Genomic DNA, 20,812 nt, shown 5'->3' on the forward strand with positions numbered 1-20,812 from the left:
GAGATTGTAGGCTACTCCACACAGCTTTGACTTAGCTGAGGTTAATCAACTCTTCAACACACAATCATTCAGGTATACACAACACTTCCCAATACCATGAGCAGAAATGTACGCAGTGGTTTATAAAGACTTTAGACCTTGATTCAAGTATAGTAGTATTGCAGAATTAATTACTGTTAACCCATAAATAACTGGAACAGGCTAAAGCTAGTGCTACCACACCACCTGGGGATCAGCCAGGCTTGCGGCCTGTGTGTGTGTCTTAGCTGCTCAGTTGTCTTTACTCTTCTGGGTAGCTCGCCATCTGTGTTGTCTTCGTCTTTATCTTCCTCTTCATCATCATCATCATCATCATCATCATCAGGGTTAAAAAGCCTGACCTGTTAAGGAACAGGTATCATCATCATCATTCATTTAATTCCTCCTGGTTGCATGAGTTAGCATCCACAATAATCACACAGTTCCTCACCAGTATTAAGTCCAAATCCAGCACACATCCTCTTCACCAGCAGCAGCAGCACAGCATCACATCATCCGAACAGGCAGATAACTGTTAAATGACGGGGCATCATCAATTAGCATCAGAGCTTCAGAGTTAGCAATGCTAGTTAGCGTTAGCGGCGTCCCGCTAGCATTAGCATTAGCATCTTCATGAATGAGTTGCACTCACCAGCTTCTTCTTCAGTTGGAATGTGACATAAGAGTTTGTCCGGCTTCCTCTTCAGTCACTGTCTTCCCACTGTTGCAGTGAAGCTCTGGCTTTCTGCTTCAGTCCTCTCGTGTCCGTATATCTCTCTGTAGTCGTGGATGTGTGAATAGCACCGTGCCGTGAGTAGTGGACGGCTGCCGGGCTGGCGTGTTCTGTGAGCCAGGTGCGTTTTCTTCCGTCCCCGGGGAAAAAGAGACGGCCCCTGAGTGACGTAGAGCGGCCTGATTGGCTCCGCTGGCCCAGCTGACCTGACCTGGTGGGCCAACCATGACTTGCCAGGAGTTAACCTGTCACTGGCGTTACATCCTCCCCTCTTGAAGGATTGCACGTCCCGCTGCATCCTCCCTGTGGCTGAGAAATTACAGGAGCATCCAAGCCAGCCCACATCGGCACAGAGGACCTCACCACATCTGGACTGGGATCCACTAGAGAGCTGGTGACAGCATTGCTTAGGCCTTGAAACAATGACTGGATTACTGAAACAAGTGGATTTCCCAGGGTGGTGTATTGGAACCGCTCTGGTGGTTTCCTCTGTCTCGTGGGATATCTGACAGATGGGTCAGGAGGCAACGGATTGCTTTCCGGCTGAGGTTCTTGAACATCACGTTGATTACTTTCAGTTAACACCTCTGAGCTTACATCCTGGTCAACAGCATGCATATCAGGTAAGTTTCTTTCAGGTGATACATCAAGAACAGTGGTAGGCTCAGGTGAGTTGTCTTTGTTAGAACCAGGTTCCATATTAAGAGCATTGTCTTGTCCATGTAAAGCAGTATCAGGAGATAGATTGGAATTAGCGTGTGAGAATGAAACAGATTCAGATTCATTACCAGCTCCAGGATCAACCTCATCGGGGATGTCAGCTGAGGTCGCTACAGCTGGGACAACCACGTCCCTTGTATCACTCTCAGAGGGATGAACAGAGAGTGGCAAGGGAGAGGAAGTCACTACATGAGCTGGAGGATCTGCACACGTAGACTGCTGAACTGGATTCTTCTCGTACACTTTAATGAATGCAGATGGAGTGTTCTGCAGCTTTCGGGGAATAGGAATATCATAGTCAGAATCAGAATTAACATCCTCTTGTACCTGTGTGTCACTACTGGGACTTGACTGGCTACGGGTTTGTGGCCGTCGAGGCAGATTGACAGTGCCAGGAAGTTCAGGGTCACAGCTAGGCAAAAACCCACATGGAAGCAGCAGGTCTCTGTGTACTGTGCGTAAAGGTCCATCTCGGTGTTCAGGTTTTACAGTATACACTGGAAGTTCTCCTGCCCGTTTCACAACAACATATATGTCTGACTCCCACTTATCCGCCAACTTGTGCTTTCCTCGCAGCCGAACATTTCTGACAAGCACCCGGTCATCCACATTGAGTGTAGATTCAGTGATCCGTTTGTCAAAGCGTGCCTTGTTCCGGCCGGCGCTCTTAGCAGAATTTCCACTGGCAAGTTTGTAACTCTCCTCCAGATGGCTCTTGAGATCTTTGACATATTGAGAATGTGAGGGCTGTGAAACATCAGAGGGAAGACCAAAAGCCAAATCTATTGGCAGACGAGGCTGTCGACCAAACATGAGCTCGTAGGGGCTAAAACCAGTAGTATCATTCTTGGTACAGTTATAAGCATGTACTAAAGGCTTAACAAAGTCCTTCCAATGACTTTTGTCCTTGTGACTTAAGGTTCCCAGCATCTGAAGCAGTGTTCGATTAAAACGTTCCACAGGATTTCCTCTTGGATGATATGGAGTGGTTCCGACTTTCCTTATGCCAGCGAGTTGACAGAGTTCCTTGATAGTTTTGGATTCAAAATCCGGCCCTTGGTCACTGTGAAGGCGTTCTGGGAAGCCATAATGGACGATGAAACTTTCCCATAATGCTTTGGCAACAGTGCGAGCCTTTTGATTGGGAGTCGGAATAGCCACAGCATACTTGGTGAAATGATCAGTTATTACCAATATGTCCTTTGTATTGCTGCGACCGGGTTCCAGTGACAAAAAATCCATACACACCAACTCTAATGGACGGCTGGTAAGTATGTTGACCAATGGAGCTGCTTTCTCGGGAGGGGTCTTTCGCCGAACACAGCGATTGCAGGTGTGGATTTTCTTTTCAACTGAAGCTGCCATTTTGGGCCAAAAAAATCGGGCTCGTACAAGATCAAGCACACGCTCCACTCCCATATGTCCCATGTCATCATGGAGACTTTGTAACACCAGGCCTCTCAATTCTGCTGGTAACACCAATTGAAGAGTGGTACTTGAACCTTGTTGTCGTGATCTGTACAGAATGTCATTTTTCAGAACCAAGCGATTCCATTCCCGGAGCAACAGAGGAAGCTCAGGAAGTTCCGCTCGAACGGTAGGTGATGGACTCACTCCTGATTCCAATTGCTGAACAACTTCCCGAATACAGGGGTCCGCTCTTTGCTTTTCCTTTAACTCACTTTCTGTTAGATGAGGAATCACAGGGAACCCGCTCTCACCTCCCTCGAAGAGGGCACTTGGAATTGCTTCAGCATGACATGTAAGTGATTCAACCAAGGGTGAGTTGTGAGATCCACTTTCATCCACAGTCATAGTGTTACAAACAACATGCTTGTCACAAATGGCTTCAACTTCTGACTCAGACAGATGCTGTAAGGCAAACTGGCGGATTCGATCACTTTCTTTTTGGGAAGAATAGTCATTCAGCAGATCACCATGAGGACGTCGTGATAAAGCATCGGCATCTACATTCTGGCTGCCGGCTCGATACTGCAGCTTGAAAGTGAAGGTAGCAAGGTCAGATAGCCATCGATAGCTTATAGCATCCAGCTTGGCTGTAGTCAGAATGTAGGTGAGGGGGTTACTATCAGTGACCACTGTGAACTGAGCTCCATACAAGTAATCACTGAATTTATCCGTAACTGCCCATTTCAGAGCCAAAAACTCAAGTTTATGCGCTGGGTACTTTGATTCACTGCGGGTCAATCCTCTGCTCGCAAAAGCAATGGCTCGTAGCTTTCCTTCCTGCTCCTGGTACAATGCAGCACCCAATCCTGTGGTGCTAGCATCGGTGTGAAGGGTGTAAGGCAGTTTAGGATTAGCAAATCCGAGAACAGGGGCTGTAGAAAGAGTTCCAATGAGAGTTTCAAAGGCTTGCTGACAAGCGGGGGTCCATCGAGATCCAAAGGGCTCCTTTGGGTTGTGGTACTGAGGAGACTGACCAGTTTTCTTCCCTCGGTTGTGAAGGGGTGGATATCCTGCAGTGAGGTCGTTCAGAGGCTTAACGAGCTGGGAGTAACCTTTAATAAACCTCCGATAATAACCAGAGAAACCAAGGAATGATCTCAATTCTTTGAGTGTTCTGGGTTGTGGCCAGGTCTTCAGTGCTTGGATTTTATCAGGATCCGTCTCAACACCATCAGCAGATACAATATGGCCAAGATATCTTACTGAAGTTTGGAAGAATTTACATTTTTCCACGGACAACTTGAGACCATATTCCTTCAGACGCTGCAACACTTTAAGCAGGCGGGATTCATGTTCCTCCAGAGTGTCAGAAAAGATGATGATGTCATCTATGAACACTAGCACCTCTTTCAGATTGAAGCCTCCCATACACTTCTCCATCAAGCGTTGAAATGTGCTAGGGGCGTTGGTAATGCCTTGGGGCATCCGGTTAAACTCCCAGAAGCCTAAAGGGCAGACAAAAGCAGTTTTTTCTTTATCCGATTCTTCCATTTCAATTTGATAATAACCAGACTTAAGGTCCAATACAGAAAACCATTTGGAACCAGCCAGAGCACGAAAAGCTTCTTCCATGTTTGGAAGGGCGTATGCATCTTTGATGGTCTGTATGTTAAGCTTTCTGTAGTCAATGCACAGGCGGACAGAGTTATCTTTCTTCCGAATAACAACAATCGGTGAAGAGAAGGGGGATTCGGACTCTCGGATAATCCCGGCCTCTGCCAGCTCTTGCAGGTGTTTGCGCACTGCATCCACATCATGCGGATGGATGGGTCTCGCCCGCTGTTTAAAGGGAGTCTGGTCATTCAGTTTGATATGATGTTTTACTTTATCAGTGTTCCCAAAATCCAGATCATGCTGTGCAAAGACTTCAGGCATAGCGTTGAGGAGTTTGGTTATCCTTTCTTTCCATTCAGCTGATACAGGTGAGTCAGCGAAATCAAACTGAAAGCGTGGAGGTAGCGGGGATTCTGGGGGATTGGACAGGTTATTTTGAGCAGAATCAGTCTGGTTTTTAATGATGCTCTGTACCACGCTCAATTCAGCCAACACAGTCTTCGGTGGAAGAATAATGTCGCGCCCAGTTTCATTGTGCACCACCACTGGAAGGCGACTGGAATGCTTGGAAGACACAGTAATAAGACAACTTGTCACCAAAACACCACAAGGTAAGGAAAAGTCAGATGGGGGTTCCATGAGGGCCCATTTCTCTGCATGGGGACCTCTATTGTTCATAACACCCTGTAATACCACAGTACTAAAGGCTGGAATCACTTCAGGGCTGTGTCCATGGAGCTTTATCAGCCCCAAGTTTCCATCATGAGAATGCTGGTGCCTCAATGCCATGATCTTCAACACAGCCCGATAACCATGATGTACAGGGATAAAACTGGGGTTGCACAGGCAATACTCAGCATAAAGGAGATCAAGCGTGTTGGTGCCAATTAACACTTGGTCACCGGTGGTTCCACCGTGACTGGGGACCACTAAGGCAAGAGTGGGGACCTCAAGCTCCGCCCCAACAAACTCCTTCGGGAATGTCACACACAGCTCTACACACCCTAGATAAGGTACCTCTTGTCCATTGGCTCCTTCTATTTCTAGTAGGGTGGTTAAAGGCTTAATTGGTTGATCTGCCAAAAACTGTGCATGATATGACAAAGGAATGGTTGTGACTTGAGACCCTGTGTCCAGTAGACAGGTTGTTGAGTTACCGGAGATCTTAACCTGCACCGTACTCTTCGTTCCCACCAGTCTTTTTAAGGGTGCTGACAGGTGATTATTTGCTTTGGCTTGTTTCAACTGTACCCGCTTTGCAGTGGGACTCGGTTCCTCTTCACCAGCTCCTGAGTGTCCCTCCACAGGAGCTGATTCTAGTTTAAATCGTCAGAAGATGGAGGAGGTTTAAATTGGCGACGCTTCTCTTGCAGCTGTGTTTTTTTGAATGCAACCAAAGAAGGGTTGGATGGTTGATCACAGTGAGATGAAATGTGGCCATCTTCTCCACAGTTAAAGCAATATCCAGGGCGAAGCTGAAAATTTGGCTTGCTGCTTGCTTTAAACTGCTTTCCGGAGTATCCTGGGCTCTTTCGAAAAGTGGCTGGATCAGTGGACCTGGCATGGCTCAATGGTGTATTTCTAGAGCCTGTACCAAAAGAAGAGGTCAAAGTTGAAAGTTGATTCTGTATCTGCGTCACCATCTTCTTAAGCTGCTCAATTTCAGAGGACTGCTCAACCACTGCACAGGAGCAAGCACTGTGCACATGGGAGGCCGCATGTGACTTTGAAGCAAGAGATGTTGGTCTTACTGAACCCAAGTGATGTTTCATACGGGAAGCCTTAGCCACTTGCTTATCCTCTTCAACACGGAGCAACAAAAGCAACTCTGCAAAGGATGGAGGATTGTCCTTCTTTTGCTCCAACTGGAGATCACTGATCAAAGCGTTATCCCAACAGCCTCGACAAAATTGTTTCAAGAGATGGCGATTCAAGTCAGTGAAGGAAACACCACCTCGTTTCACAGCTGTGTTTAACACCACTTGAAGGCGGTGCAGATACTCAGAAGGCTTTTCTCCATTATTTTGCAATGTGCTCAGAAACTTGGCAAAACACTCATCTCCATCCGCCACTGTGCCATAAGCTGAGTTCAAAAGTTCAAGATATGCATTTGGTAGCGCTCGGGGCCCTAAATGCTTCACAATGTCGGCAGCAGGGGGCAGCAAACTATCAAAAATCTTGCGAGAGCGATCCAAATCAGACACAGAGGGATCAGTGAGAAACAAATCTACATTGGTTTGCCAAGTCTCATAATCAGCTTCATTACTGGGCCGTAGAGATTTTCCAGAAAAAGCCCGGAGTCGAGAAGAACCATGAAGATGGGACACAACACTGTCGGTCTTGACAATGTGTTCTACTACCACTTTCTGAATTTCAGGGGGATTTATCACTTCCTCATTTGACAGGAGGGGCTGACGCTTAATAGTGGCAGGAGGGGCAAGGTAAGAAGCAAAAGCACTGGTCAGGCTGGGCGATGATTTTCCAATTGGGGTCGAAGCGGGAGATGCTTTAACTAGGCCTTTATTCACTGGCTCTGTTGTAGTAAGGGGCACTTGATCATCGTGTGGGTCAGATTTCACTTCAGGCTCTTTTTCTGAGGTCAGGGAAGAAGAGAATTTGACTAGCTCCTCTTGTAATAACACTTCAAATGGCTTTGCACTTAGCTTAGCGATGGCCTGCAGCTCCTCCAGGTAGGTCTTGGTGGCGCTGCTGCATGCGAGGGGACTGTATATGCTGGCCAATGAGCAGATCTTATAAGTGACCTCAGGTGTGGTAGGACTTGTATAGTTTAACGGTAGCAAAGGTGCAAGAGACTGCATTGCAGTTCCATGTGTAAACTCAACAATACCATGTCTTGGAAATTCAGCAGTATCAATACCAAAAACACGACTTATCGAACCAAATTGCTCAAGGTAAGTTTCAATTTCTTTGTCTCTGTCAGTGTTAGTTAAACCAACTATTACTACCGAATCTGGGATTTTTATTGACTCTCCCAACACAATTTCCATGATTTAAGTTGTTGATTTATACCCCAAAAAAAATGTATGTTCATCAATTCTCAACACAGCTCCTGGCTAGCTCGCCAAAATTATGTAGCACTTAAGATACACTCAGATTAGATTTATAGGTAGAAGAGAATACCAAACTGTATGTGGACTAGTATGTAAAGGAGGTTCGGCTCAGGAGCTATGGAGAATTAACAACGCACACAACGACTGAGTTGCAAAGAGAGTGTATTGACAAAAAAAGATATATATACAGAAACGTTAAAGTGCAGTAATAATACTTGATACCCAAAATAATTAACCAAAATAATTAACCAAAATAAAGGCCTTTGGAAAAGAAAACTATATACAAAGGTTCAATGTGATAAAGCATACAGTGCTATCAAAAATGGAGATTGTAGGCTACTCCACACAGCTTTGACTTAGCTGAGGTTAATCAACTCTTCAACACACAATCATTCAGGTATACACAACACTTCCCAATACCATGAGCAGAAATGTACGCAGTGGTTTATAAAGACTTTAGACCTTGATTCAAGTATAGTAGTATTGCAGAATTAATTACTGTTAACCCATAAATAACTGGAACAGGCTAAAGCTAGTGCTACCACACCACCTGGGGATCAGCCAGGCTTGCGGCCTGTGTGTGTGTCTTAGCTGCTCAGTTGTCTTTACTCTTCTGGGTAGCTCGCCATCTGTGTTGTCTTCGTCTTTATCTTCCTCTTCATCATCATCATCATCATCATCATCAGGGTTAAAAAGCCTGACCTGTTAAGGAACAGGTATCATCATCATCATTCATTTAATTCCTCCTGGTTGCATGAGTTAGCATCCACAATAATCACACAGTTCCTCACCAGTATTAAGTCCAAATCCAGCACACATCCTCTTCACCAGCAGCAGCAGCACAGCATCACATCATCCGAACAGGCAGATAACTGTTAAATGACGGGGCATCATCAATTAGCATCAGAGCTTCAGAGTTAGCAATGCTAGTTAGCGTTAGCGGCGTCCCGCTAGCATTAGCATTAGCATCTTCATGAATGAGTTGCACTCACCAGCTTCTTCTTCAGTTGGAATGTGACATAAGAGTTTGTCCGGCTTCCTCTTCAGTCACTGTCTTCCCACTGTTGCAGTGAAGCTCTGGCTTTCTGCTTCAGTCCTCTCGTGTCCGTATATCTCTCTGTAGTCGTGGATGTGTGAATAGCACCGTGCCGTGAGTAGTGGACGGCTGCCGGGCTGGCGTGTTCTGTGAGCCAGGTGCGTTTTCTTCCGTCCCCGGGGAAAAAGAGACGGCCCCTGAGTGACGTAGAGCGGCCTGATTGGCTCCGCTGGCCCAGCTGACCTGACCTGGTGGGCCAACCATGACTTGCCAGGAGTTAACCTGTCACTGGCGTTACATGTACATGTGTAATGTCGCTGCAGTTCCGTGCATGAGCATCTGTGTGTGGAGGCCTGTGTGTGTATTAATGAGAGAGGAGATGCTGCGGCATATTCAACGTTATGGAAAAACACAAAACACAAAGTTGTGGTATCTTTCCTTTGTTCCTATAGTTTTGTTTCATCTCCTCAGATTTGATGTTTCTCTCTCCGGCGCCACCACCACAGCGTAGTGGAGGTCGATGGACGTTGAAGTTTGGTGCTTGTTTCTAAACCTGTTTCTAATGAAATGCACAGCTGCCTGGGAACGTAACATCACTCATTCTGCAGCTGTTGTCACTTATTGTGAGTATTTCACTCACTGATTTCACTTTTGGAAGTCGGAAAAAGCAAAAATCTTTGCACATCTATTTCTTTGGCATGTGCATCAGAGGGTGACAAGTGCTAGACCTTTTTCAAGCAAATCTTTTAGAAGTCGAACAATTATTCACACATTATGCTTTTTTTTTTCTTTTTTTTTTTAAGTGTTTATAAATCAATGAGATGCTGGAGTTGGAACATTATTCTTCATCCGGGGATCCCCTTTATTCGGATACTCTTCCTGGGGTCTGTCCACATACTACAAAGTATTACAAAAACATGACATATCACATACAGTATAATAGATATCAGTTATCTGATCCAACAAGTCAATTTAAAAACATTTTCATGACAAAACCAAGACAAATCACATAGAACAGATGTCAGATACCTGATCCAACAAGTCAAATTACAAACATTTCTATAACAAAGTCCACGAAAAATCATTAATATCTCGTTCCCTTATAGTAACTGCAGTTGCTCCTTTGATTTACAATAATGTTGTTATTAACATTATCTCTCAGCAATTTCTTAAAGAGACTATACGGGGACTTAGGAGACAGAAAGCGAAGTGTTTTCACACTACATTTCCCATGAGCCTCCGCGCACACAGCGGTGAAATTCTTGAACCGGCGCAAAACAGAAGAAAGCAAAAACATTTGCCAATAATGTTTTCATTCATCAAGAACGAAAGTCGGAGGTTTGAAGACGATCAGATACCGTCGTAGTTCCGACCATAAACGATGCCAACTAGCGAGCGGGAAACCGAAACTAGGAAATGCTGGGCAAGTCAACCACTAAATAATAACTATAAAGACAAAACTGGACCCATTAACAAGCATGGGTAATGTAGATTCATCCAGATTAATATGAGACTCTTCTATAACGAAATACAAACTCCTGGTGTCTCTTTAAAACTTGCCTTGTGAGGTGCGTTAGTGATTATACCAGGTGACATGTTCCACATTGTCATTGTGATTGTAATTAATGAAGTCTCAGTACGACGCAGCAGGTAACAGTCATGTTGCTTCCACCTGTGTTGGATAAGTCAGAGCAGCAGCCGTGTCAAAGGTCAAGCGGCCATGTTTGACTCAACGAAGCAGTTCCTCGTTCCCAGGAGCAACTGGGACATAATAGTTCCTCCTTTCTCTGGATACCAAGGAAAATAAATTACAAAACACACTTTTTTAACTGTTGTGTACCTGCACAAGCTTGTGATATAGTGTGTGTGTGTGTGTGTGTGTGTGTGTTTGTGTGTTTGTGCTTCTATATCTCCTGTGACGGACGGCTCTAAATCAGATCCAGCTGTCGTCGTCATGTGGCGGACGCAGCCGCTGCTGCAGTCGTCTCTCTCAGCCGTCGTCCTTTTCAGTCCGTCCGCTAATCTGACTCCATCATTAACGACCATCACTCATCTTAAATCTTAAAGCTCAGTGTTTCCATTCGATTTCTTATCTGTCGCTTAATTTCGCTTTAAAAATGCAACCAGCATTAGCCGTCAGTCAGGTTTTCTGATGACGGTCGTCAATCTTTGAAGTAATCGGTTGCTTATTAGCTGTCATTCACAAAAAAAAAAAAAAAAAACTGAGTAGGTTATTATATAAATCGTCATTTTAATGTGATGTCATGCTGAACATTTAGATGATCTGATGATCAGGCTTCGGTATTTTTCATCAAATACGTGTCAGTCATGGAGCCGGTCGAATAATCTGACATGAGCTTCAGTAAACACCACTCACAGATGATGCTGTGGTTGTCATGACGAGGGCCTTAAATGGCACAAGTTGGCTTGAAATTGAGTTTTTTTCTCTTACATGTTATAAAAACTATGCATAACCAACTTAAATTATATTTTAAACATCATCTGATTCTGTGGTGGTGAGTGACGACATCATCCACTCATCTCACATTTAATCTGAAGTCTGAGGTTTTCTCTTAATGGAGGAATCTGTGATGAAGTTAAACTGACAGTTCAGACTGATGTTTGTCTTCATTCTCTGTTTTAATGAACTGTGTCTGTTGCATAGGTCTGATCTGATGGAGTTGTGTCAGATTCCTGCTGTTGAGCTGCCGTTTGTCTCATGATGCAGATCATTGAGGAGTCGTTCTCTGAGACTGGGGGGAAAAAACACAACACAGTATCACGATATTTTGCATGGTGATATTGTATCAATGTATATATATATATATATATATATATATATATATATATATATATATATATATATATATATATATATATATATATATATATATATATATATATATATATATATTAGCTAATTAGAAACAACAGATGATTAAAAAGGTTCAATCAATTGCAGTTGAAAAAAGCTAATAAATCACAATATAACGCAGCATATTGCAATATTTTTAAAACCTCTACAAAGAACGGAGTTGTTTTCTAGGTGAATGCATGCAAAACCGCTGATGTGCGTTGCCTTCAGGGACAGTTTTTCATCAAGCAGTCTCTGCATTTACCTCTAAAACAACTCTGTCTTGTAACGTTCTGTTATTATCTCATAGCGTGGTGAATGTGCAGGTCACAACTTGTCCACCAGAGCGTTTTGGAGTTGCTGGATTGTGTATTTGATGAGTTTGATGAGGGAAACCAAGAAATCCCATTAGCCTCCGTAGCGTAGCTCTGAGCAGCTCACGGCTCTGCTCCGTCGTTATAAAAACAGCTTGCACCGACAAATAAAGGTAACGAACCTACTCCTAAAACTATAGGGGTTATGGCAATGGGCCAGTTTGCCAAAATGTTTAACTATCCCTTTACTTGGAGTACTGGATGGCAGAGCCCTCCGTCATGGGTCAAAATCATGTTGAGAGTCAAATCTGTGTCTGTTCTGCTTGAACTTATTGATCCTCAAAGTGTTTACGTTGCATTCTTCATTAATGAGCCGCCATTGAAGCGAGCGTTGTCGAGTAAATATCTGACAGCTGTGTCTGCGCGTCATTCTCTTCCTGTCTGCCTCCTGAACAAACAGCTGCAGGACTGAGTGACCACCGTCCGCCTCCCTCCTCCTGGTGGTGGTGGTGGTCAGCATTTTAGTATCTTTCTAAAGCTTCTAATCCTCAACTTTTACAGTGTCTGTCCTGCACATTTCAGCGTCGGACCATGTCCACACTGCAGCAGATAGATTTGAAAATGCTGTTTACATATGGAAATTTTATGTCCACACTAGCACTTTCAAGTCTTTATTGAAAAGTTGGTCCACCACGCCGAAACTTGTAAAGCAACATCAAAGCTGTGTGTTACATCATCATGGTGGTGGTGGAGTCAGTGTGTGTGTGTGTGTGCATGTGTGTCCGTCCAAGCAGAGGGGGGAAACCTTCACCTTCGCTTTAACCCCTAGTACTGTTCTACACAGGGATGCGATTGTAGCTTAGAGACGTCGGTGAACAGCTCGGTCATCCACCGCGAGTTCATCTGATGACGTAAAATAAACAGCTGTGCGATCGTCAAGGTTCTGGTTTTGTCACTTCCTGTCATCATCCTCTCTATAACAAAACCTGACGCCATCTTTGCAGATTTTCCAGGGGGAATCCTGCAGGAAAAAGAAAAATACTGTTTTAGTATTTTGAATTAGCTTAGGTTTAGTTGGTGCAAACATTCATGAACAGGTAGTTGCATGCATGATAACATTTTAGATATAGAATAAAATTGTCTCTTTTAGTTGTACATGAGATGAGTAGATCTTCTTCTTAAGTTGCAGCTTTTTTTTGCATCGGTCTCTGTGATTGCTCCCTCAACATGACAAGATAAGACGAAACAAAAAAACAAACGCTGCTCTAAAAAACATTTTCATTTGCCAAATCTAGATAAACTGAACATCTGCCGATATCTTTCCTGCAGATCAAACGTGGAATGTCCCTTTAGAAAAACAAAACAAAACAAATACTGACAGACCTTGAAGATGAGACATTTAAGGACCACGGGGACAAACGACGAGAGCAAGGAGCAGCAGAGAGTTTAGGTGTGTTGTTTCTGCCGATATTGTCTTCACAAATGACAATATGAGTGTGTGTTTGTGCATTTGACATGATTGACAGTTCGCTGGCCACGTCTCCTTCAACAGGGCCCCCCCTTTTCACTGATTACTGTGTCAGTGTGCCTGATACACACACACACACACACACTTAGACACACACACAATGCGATGCAGATACACAAAGGGAAAGAGAGGGGGTAAAAAAAAAAAGCCCACTGGTGATCTCCCATCAGGCCGAGCTGCGAGAAAACACACAAAACAGACGCAGCAAATGTGTCCACTCTCATGCATATGGAGATGCTAACATGTGTGTGTAATATAAATGTGTGTGTGTGTGTGTGGAAGTATGCTGTGAGTGTGTGTCAATGGGCAGCTTCAATGTAAAATGCATTAGCATTCAATGATGATGCTGGTTTTTCTAAAGGCTCTCATGGTGCCACTGGACTCCCCCCTCTCCCCTCTCTCCCCTCTCCATCTCCTCTCCCCCCTCCCTCACATTTTTCCAACATGCTATCATCACATTCTCAGGCCTCTGTGGATGGGTTTATAATTAAAAGTGCTCCAGCTCTCTAATATGAGTGGTATGACTGTGGTTTATAGACTATATGGCACAGATTGATCAGATACCGAGCCAAAGTCATATTTCTTTTGCTGCTAAGCCTATTCACACTGAGAGCCACTGATCCTCTCTCTGTCTGTCTCTCTGTCACCCCTCTTCCTCACCCCCCTCCTCCCCCCCCCCCTCCTCCTCGTTCTCTGCTTCTGTTTGTCTCTCACTCTTTAAATCTTCCTCAAAACGCTTATCTTCTGCTTCCCTTTTTCTTCCTCATCCTCTGTGTTTTCACCTGTCAACAGCTCAACAGCGTCTTTGCAGATGTTCAGTCTCTTCTTTCTATAGTTGGTGCTCTTCTTTTTGTTTTTTTCCATCACGTTGCTGCTTGGCTGTGATGAGTCATTTAATGCAGATTATTTGTTTTAAGAATCAGTTTTATTGTGTTTTATCAACTTCAACTTGGACTTTATGGTCCCTCCAGAGGGAAATTTGCTTTGCAGGCAGGTAAAAAGGTAAAACATATAGGAAGCACATTCACACCAGTTTCAATACAACACTGAAATGCGTAAGTAAGTACACACAAATACCCCAGAGGGCAACTAACTGAGGGCTGTTCCATCGTTACATTATTATTATTATTTTTATTATGACACAATCTCATTCAAACAGATGTGAAAGAAACCTCGGCAACACAATGACGATGCTAAAACCAGAAGTTTCACATTTTTTCATCTCGTTATTTGCACATTTATCAACTTTAGCTGATTTATGTGAAGAACCTCATGTTTTTTTTTGTTGCTCCTCAGTGTGTGTGTGTGTGTGTGTGTGGACATATTTTTCATTTCTGGATGTTGTTCACAATCCTGCCAAAATATCTGTGACTGATTTGTTCCTTTGTGCTTCCTGTGTGATGTAGGCCGTTGTAAGATGTGTGCGGCTTTGTTCTTAATCCAGTGTGTGTGTGTGTGTGTATGTGTGTACTGTGTAGTGTGTTGACGTGCCGCACATACATGTGTTTGGTATGAAGCGGAGGGATAATGGTTACAGAGGGAAACTGACTCTGTTGAAATGGGATTCTTTCCCCCTCATCTTTCCTATCCTCCGTTATTCCCCCACTTTTATCCCTCTCTCTCTCTCTCTCTCTCCTCTTTGCCCTTCTCTCCTTCCCTGCATTCACCCCTCACCTCCTCCTCCTCCTCCTCATCTAATGCCCCCCTATCTTCTCCACCCTCACCCCCCCACACACCTCTGTGATAGACAGGATGTCCTCACCTTGTAACGATCACTGACATCCAATATGTTTGGCTTGGGATCATCCCCTGTGTGTCCATTGTGCTTTCTGTTAAACGCTTTATTGATTAGCCATGAGTTAATTACAAATCACATCAACCGTATATACCGGGCGGCGACATCGTGGCTGCAGCCCGGGTCCATCCTGGGGGGGGGGGGGGGGGGGGGGCTAATACATGTTGACTGCACACACACCTGCAGGCGTGCACCTCCACCTTAGGTTACACCAGTCTCCCTCCCTCCCTCCCTCTCTCCCCCATTAACACCCATGCATTTATGACATTTTACAGTGGCCTTATCAACGCTTTAGGGGCCACGCAGTGTTTCCTGGTACTGATTGTATAGTGAAAAAAGGGGGAAGAATTAGAAACAGGAGTTTTTTTTCCTGCAAGACACCAAGGGATATGCCCCCTTTTTTTTTTATCACAAGCACAACTTGACTCAACCCCTATATGCAAAATTAGGAGACTGTGCCAAATCCACAGCACAGACCTTTGGAGGCTAATGTATTCTGCAGGATTTAAGCTCCATTGTAAAAGGAAAAAAAAACCATAACACGCCTGCACCTGACCTGCTCTGCTGCTGCAGCCCCCCACTCCCTCACCCCCCCCCCCCCCCCCCCCCCCCAAAAAAACAACAACATCTCACCTCTGACTTCTTCACAAAGTTTTGAAATGCTAATAACAATAACAATAATAATTATTATTATTATCATTATTATCATTATATCCAATGCAACTTTTAGCACTAAGCTCTGTTTGAGCTTTCCTTTTCATACCGTGTCAGTTTCTCTTTGACATTGCCATGTACTTTGTGCAAAAGGAAAAAAGGAACGAAAAAAAAAAATCTTTATCAAATCCCCATTCTGAGGCTTTCAATAAGGCAGGCCATTACCTCACTGGCGCTTTTGTTCGGCCTATACAAGAGAGAACAAAATGGTTATTCAGGAGGACGCTTTAGATTTTTATTGTGGGCTCGCTATTCACAAAGAGCACCGTTATTGTATTAAAAAGAACCATCTGTGGCAGAAACAATGGCTTCAAATTATCTGTGAATACCCAGTGAACAAAATATAAAGCTTTTTCCTGCTCATTATGTGGGCTAAGCTAGGGGGTGGAAGATAGGAGAGGAGAGGCATAGAGACTTTGCTATAACTGACTTTTGTTGTTCTTGCTTGCATTCTTCTCCTTTTTAAATCGGCCCCCTTTTCACATTGTGTGTCGCCATAAACGGCTTTTCTTGTTGCAGGGCTCTCGGAGAGAAGACAGCGGAGCTCCAGACAGCCAGGCGGGCAGGGAGGCAGCGAGGCAGCGGGGACAAGCGGGGACAACCGGACCGCGGAGGGAGGCTGCATGCACGGCGGCCACAGCCACAGCGAAGCCGGGCTAAGCCGCAGTGGAGTCGGACTAGCGGACTAGCGGAGCGTCGGTCTGTGTGTGTGGTTGTTGTGACGGGGGGATGATGATGTGACATGCGGAGACTGACTGAGGCCGCCGCTTGGAGCTGTTGGACGCGGCCGGCGGCGCATGGAGCTGCGTGCACCCCGGACAGATGAGGCTGAGCGCCGGCTGAGTGAGTGAGAGGAGCCGCAGGAAGAAGAAGAGGAGGAGGAGGAAGAGGAGGATGTGGAGGTGGAGGAGGAAGAGGAGGAAGAGCGGAGCGGAGCGGCGGCTTGTTTTATTTCAACACGAGAGGAAGACAACTCCCAAACTGGCAGTAAGTTGGAGTGCGGTGGAGAGAAGCCCCGCGTGTGTGTGCGTGTGTGTGTGTGTGTCAGTCTGTGTATCAGTGTGTGTCAGTGTGCAGCGTATGTTAGTGTGTGTGTCGAGTCCGTGTGTGTGTGTGTGTGTGTGTGCGCGTGTGTGCGTGCGTGTGTGTGTGTGTGTGTGTGCGCAACATGCAGTGTTGTGGAATGACAGCTCGTGGCATCGTGAGCCGGAGCTTCTCTGCATCGTTTGTTCATGAGTTTATCATCAAATCTGACTTTAGTTTTCTTTATTGTAGTTTTATTATTTTCCTATTAACACAAACGTAAAATAATAACGTTTGACATAAAATCAAAACATAACAAAACGTCCTAATTTAATTTAACTCACATTCACTTTCAAGCTTTTACTGTAAAGAATTTTTTTTTAATCACATATTTGATTAACCTTCAGTTTAAAATCATAATTTAAATCACATTATCAGTTTTATTTTACTTCACTTACATTACTATATTTAACTCATTATATTTATTGAACGACATATTGTCAGTTGTAACAGCCTTGTAAACTTTTGTGTTTATGTTATAATCTCATTTATTTTATTTTTTTACTTTATTTGTCATTATCGCGCTAAACCAAATAATAAATATTGTTCTAATTTTAATTCAGGAAAAAATGAAAGTGTCAGTGATGTCCTTTCAAAATAAGAGCATTTTATTTATTCGTTATCTGGGGGGGAAAATAGCATTATACATATGTTTTTATAATTATCTGCAGACACCGGTCTTATATTATTATTAATGTGTAGATAGATGATGGAGTGTTTCCTTGGCTGCGGCTCGAGCCCCTGGTACGGCCCCTAGTGGCAACAACACACACGTTTATTTACATTTCTGCTGAAATCTGTCTCTGTCACTGTATATAAATGTAATTTTAGCTTCGCTTTGATTGGATTTATAATTTTATAGTTTTTTTATAGGCATAAATGTGATTATAATGAGGATTAACTGAGATGTGACATCGCCATCGGCTCAGAAATGCTCATTTGACATAGTTTTACTTTTTTTATTATAGGAGGGAGATTCAGATTTTCTCTTTTTTTTCTGGAAAAAAAATCTCTCTAGTTTTATTGTGGCTCTATTTTACGGGGTGTTTTTTTTATTTTTCCAGCAAATTGTGTAGCCACAAAACAGTATTTTTGATATCCCAGCGTGCCGCACTCTATATTTGCTGTATCCACCTAAAAACCTGGGGTAGTGTGGTGTAGTGTAGGTGGTGGTGGTGGTGGTGGTGGGTTTACAAGTGGTCCGAGGGAGCCGCCCCGCCAGTTTCTCCTGGTTTTTGTCAAACAACGGCTTTAATTCAGGATGATTGTGGATGCAGGGGCCATTCCCCGGGCTGGCTGGCTGCGGCCTGCTGCTTTCAGAGAGCTGCAGGGCCCCGCTGTTCCTTTATTATCATAAGCAGATTAGAGGTAGCGGGGAACACACTCAGATGCAGATAACAGCCGAGCGGCCCATTTCAACCTTGCATTATAATGGACCGAGCTGCATGTGTCGCCTCTCGCAGCCCCATTACGCACAAGATGAATCTTATGTAAGGGTTGCCGGGGCCGGTAATAATGAGAGCGCACATGCACACCTCTCCTCTCCTCCTCCTCCTCCTCCTCCATTAAATATTATCAAATGACTAAAACAAAAATAATAAGGCTTGATCTATTCACTTTCAATTATGATTTAATCTGCAGACACGCATTTAAATTAAATTATTTCAGGTGTATGTACTTGATCTATCTTTAATTATTGGGCCTGTCTGGCTGCAGCGCGTCACTTATTCTCCTTCTCCTTCTTCTCCTTCTCTCTGCCTGTCGTTGGTGAGGGGGATAATAATAAATATATTTTAAAGAATATTTTTAGCCTTTCTTATATCTTTACCAGAACTTCTAAAAACAGCCACCTCCTCTGTTCCTCTGAGAAAACCCCCACCTCTCCCTCTATCTCTCTCTCTCCCTCTCTCTGTGTATTTCCGCCTGTGTCCAGTAGGCGGCGCTGGTGTCACGCAGCAGGACGCCTTATAGCAGCTATAGCGGCCTCCCTCTCTCGGATGGAGATTTCAGGTTCGGGGAGGGAGGGAGGAGGAGGGATGTGGGGGGGGTGAGAAAAAGCAAAACAAGTGGCAGCACAGCACCAACACTCCCAGAGTCAGAGAAAAAAGAGAGAGGAGAAATAACTTCAGCTGCGTTGGACACGTTAAAAAAAACACATAGGAGTGATTTATTTGGCTTTAACGGTGCGTGTCATATCATAATCATAATAATAATAATAATAGCCTAATAATAATAATAATAATAATAAATAATCGCAGTGTGGTCGGTTTGATCCACAGTAATAAAGTGCTGGAGCAGGTGGAGGCCGCTTTTCATTCACACTAATTGGCTGACACGCTTGTTCAGGCTTATATATGAATGAGCTGCGCCTTTCTGAGCAAACACACTTTATCTTAAGATATTCCTCACCTTTATTTCTCCTCCCTCTCTCCTCTCTCTCTCTCTCTCCTCCTCTCGTCGTGTCCCCGGTATAGGCCGTGCCCCCCCACCACCCTCCACTCCTTACCACCCCTTACCACCACCACCACCACCACCACCCACCTCCCCTTAACTACAAAGCCCTAACAACAACAGCAGCACTGTGGCGGTGGAAGTGGAGTGGAGTTGGGTCTTTGTCCGGACAGATGTAGCGACAACATCCCAAACAAAAACCGCTTATTTGTGCTGAGATGAGCCCGTCTGCCTTCTGTGTGTTGGCATTCAACTTCACTAAACAAAAGGACCAGGGGGGAAACATCTTGGATTACCTTTCCTCTTTTCAACGCTAAAAACCAGTCATGCCCCCCCCCCTCTCTCTCTATCCACACATTCACACACACACACACACCGCCACCATTCAGCGCTTTTCAGTTAACTAACAAAGTTTATTTAAGTGTTGTTATGTTATTGGGGCCGTAAGTGGAGGAATTAGTGACTTTTTGATTTTGAACAACGGGGTCAGCGCGAGCCTGTTTGTTGGACTTTCAAAATAAGAGACATGCAGCATCATCATCATCATCACTGGAGAGAAAAAAGAAAAACACAGACACACAACTGTTCTGTGATTTTATTTTATGTTTTACATTTTAACAAAATCACTCAGAAAAACACAATCAAACTGACTCACTTTGCTTTTTATATTCTGCATTTATTTTATTGCGGGATGAACTTTTATTATTTTTTCCTGATTTAGACACAAACTTTCCACAAGAAAAAATACAAACTACAGTAAAAACCAGGAAGCTTTTGAACCCCCCTTCTCCCTCCCCTCCTCCCTCCTTTTTCCTCTTCCTCTTCCTCTGTTTGATAAAAGTGCCACCGTGCGTGTATTTCCTGCAGAGAAATGTCTCCATAAGCCTGGAAATAGTAAATATGTACACTTCTTGTATTGGCTCATATGGTTCAGCTTGTGCGTGTATAGTGCTATATGCGTGTGTGTGAGTGTATGTGTGTGTGTGTGTGTGTGTGTCTCGGGGCAGGGCAGACCCCGCCCCTTTATGCTAATTAAGGTCTCCCATTGGTGTGTCAGGGGAGCAGGCCGGCTGTGATTGGCCAGGTCGAAGCCATTTATTCGCTGACAGCCCCGTCACATGAATGGTTGTCTATTAACTTGTTCAAAAACTATCTGGAGTTGTCAAGGCTCAGACGGACACAGAGGCGAAAAAGTACAGTTTGTTAATGCTGCTTTTTCTGGGAGCGAAGCTGACGGGAGAAGTTTTTGTGGACACAACATCATCATAGCAGCAGCAGCAGCAGGGACTTTATACTGGGAGAGGAGAAGGCTCTCTGTCTGTCTGTCTTTTCTCTCACACACACACACACTCAACAACGCCAACACACACTCCACTGCTGAGCGAGCCGGGAGAGAGGAAAAGAGAGAGAGAGGGAGAGTGTGTGGAGACGCGGCTTCGGTGCTTGTTGTTTTTTTCTTCTTCTTTCTTTG

At 44.3% G+C, this 20,812-nt stretch overlaps 1 protein-coding gene across 1 annotated transcript in view; it reads right to left on the minus strand.

Annotated features, from left to right (window-relative positions):
• LOC310985214 (transmembrane protein 69-like) overlaps nucleotides 1–20,812 on the minus strand; it is a 397,249-nt gene that overhangs the window by 189,287 nt on the left and 187,150 nt on the right. The window lies entirely within an intron of this gene.

Source organism: Trachurus trachurus (assembly GCF_905171665.1).
Source record: "Trachurus trachurus genome assembly, chromosome: 4".
NCBI lineage: Eukaryota > Metazoa > Chordata > Actinopteri > Carangiformes > Carangidae > Trachurus > Trachurus trachurus.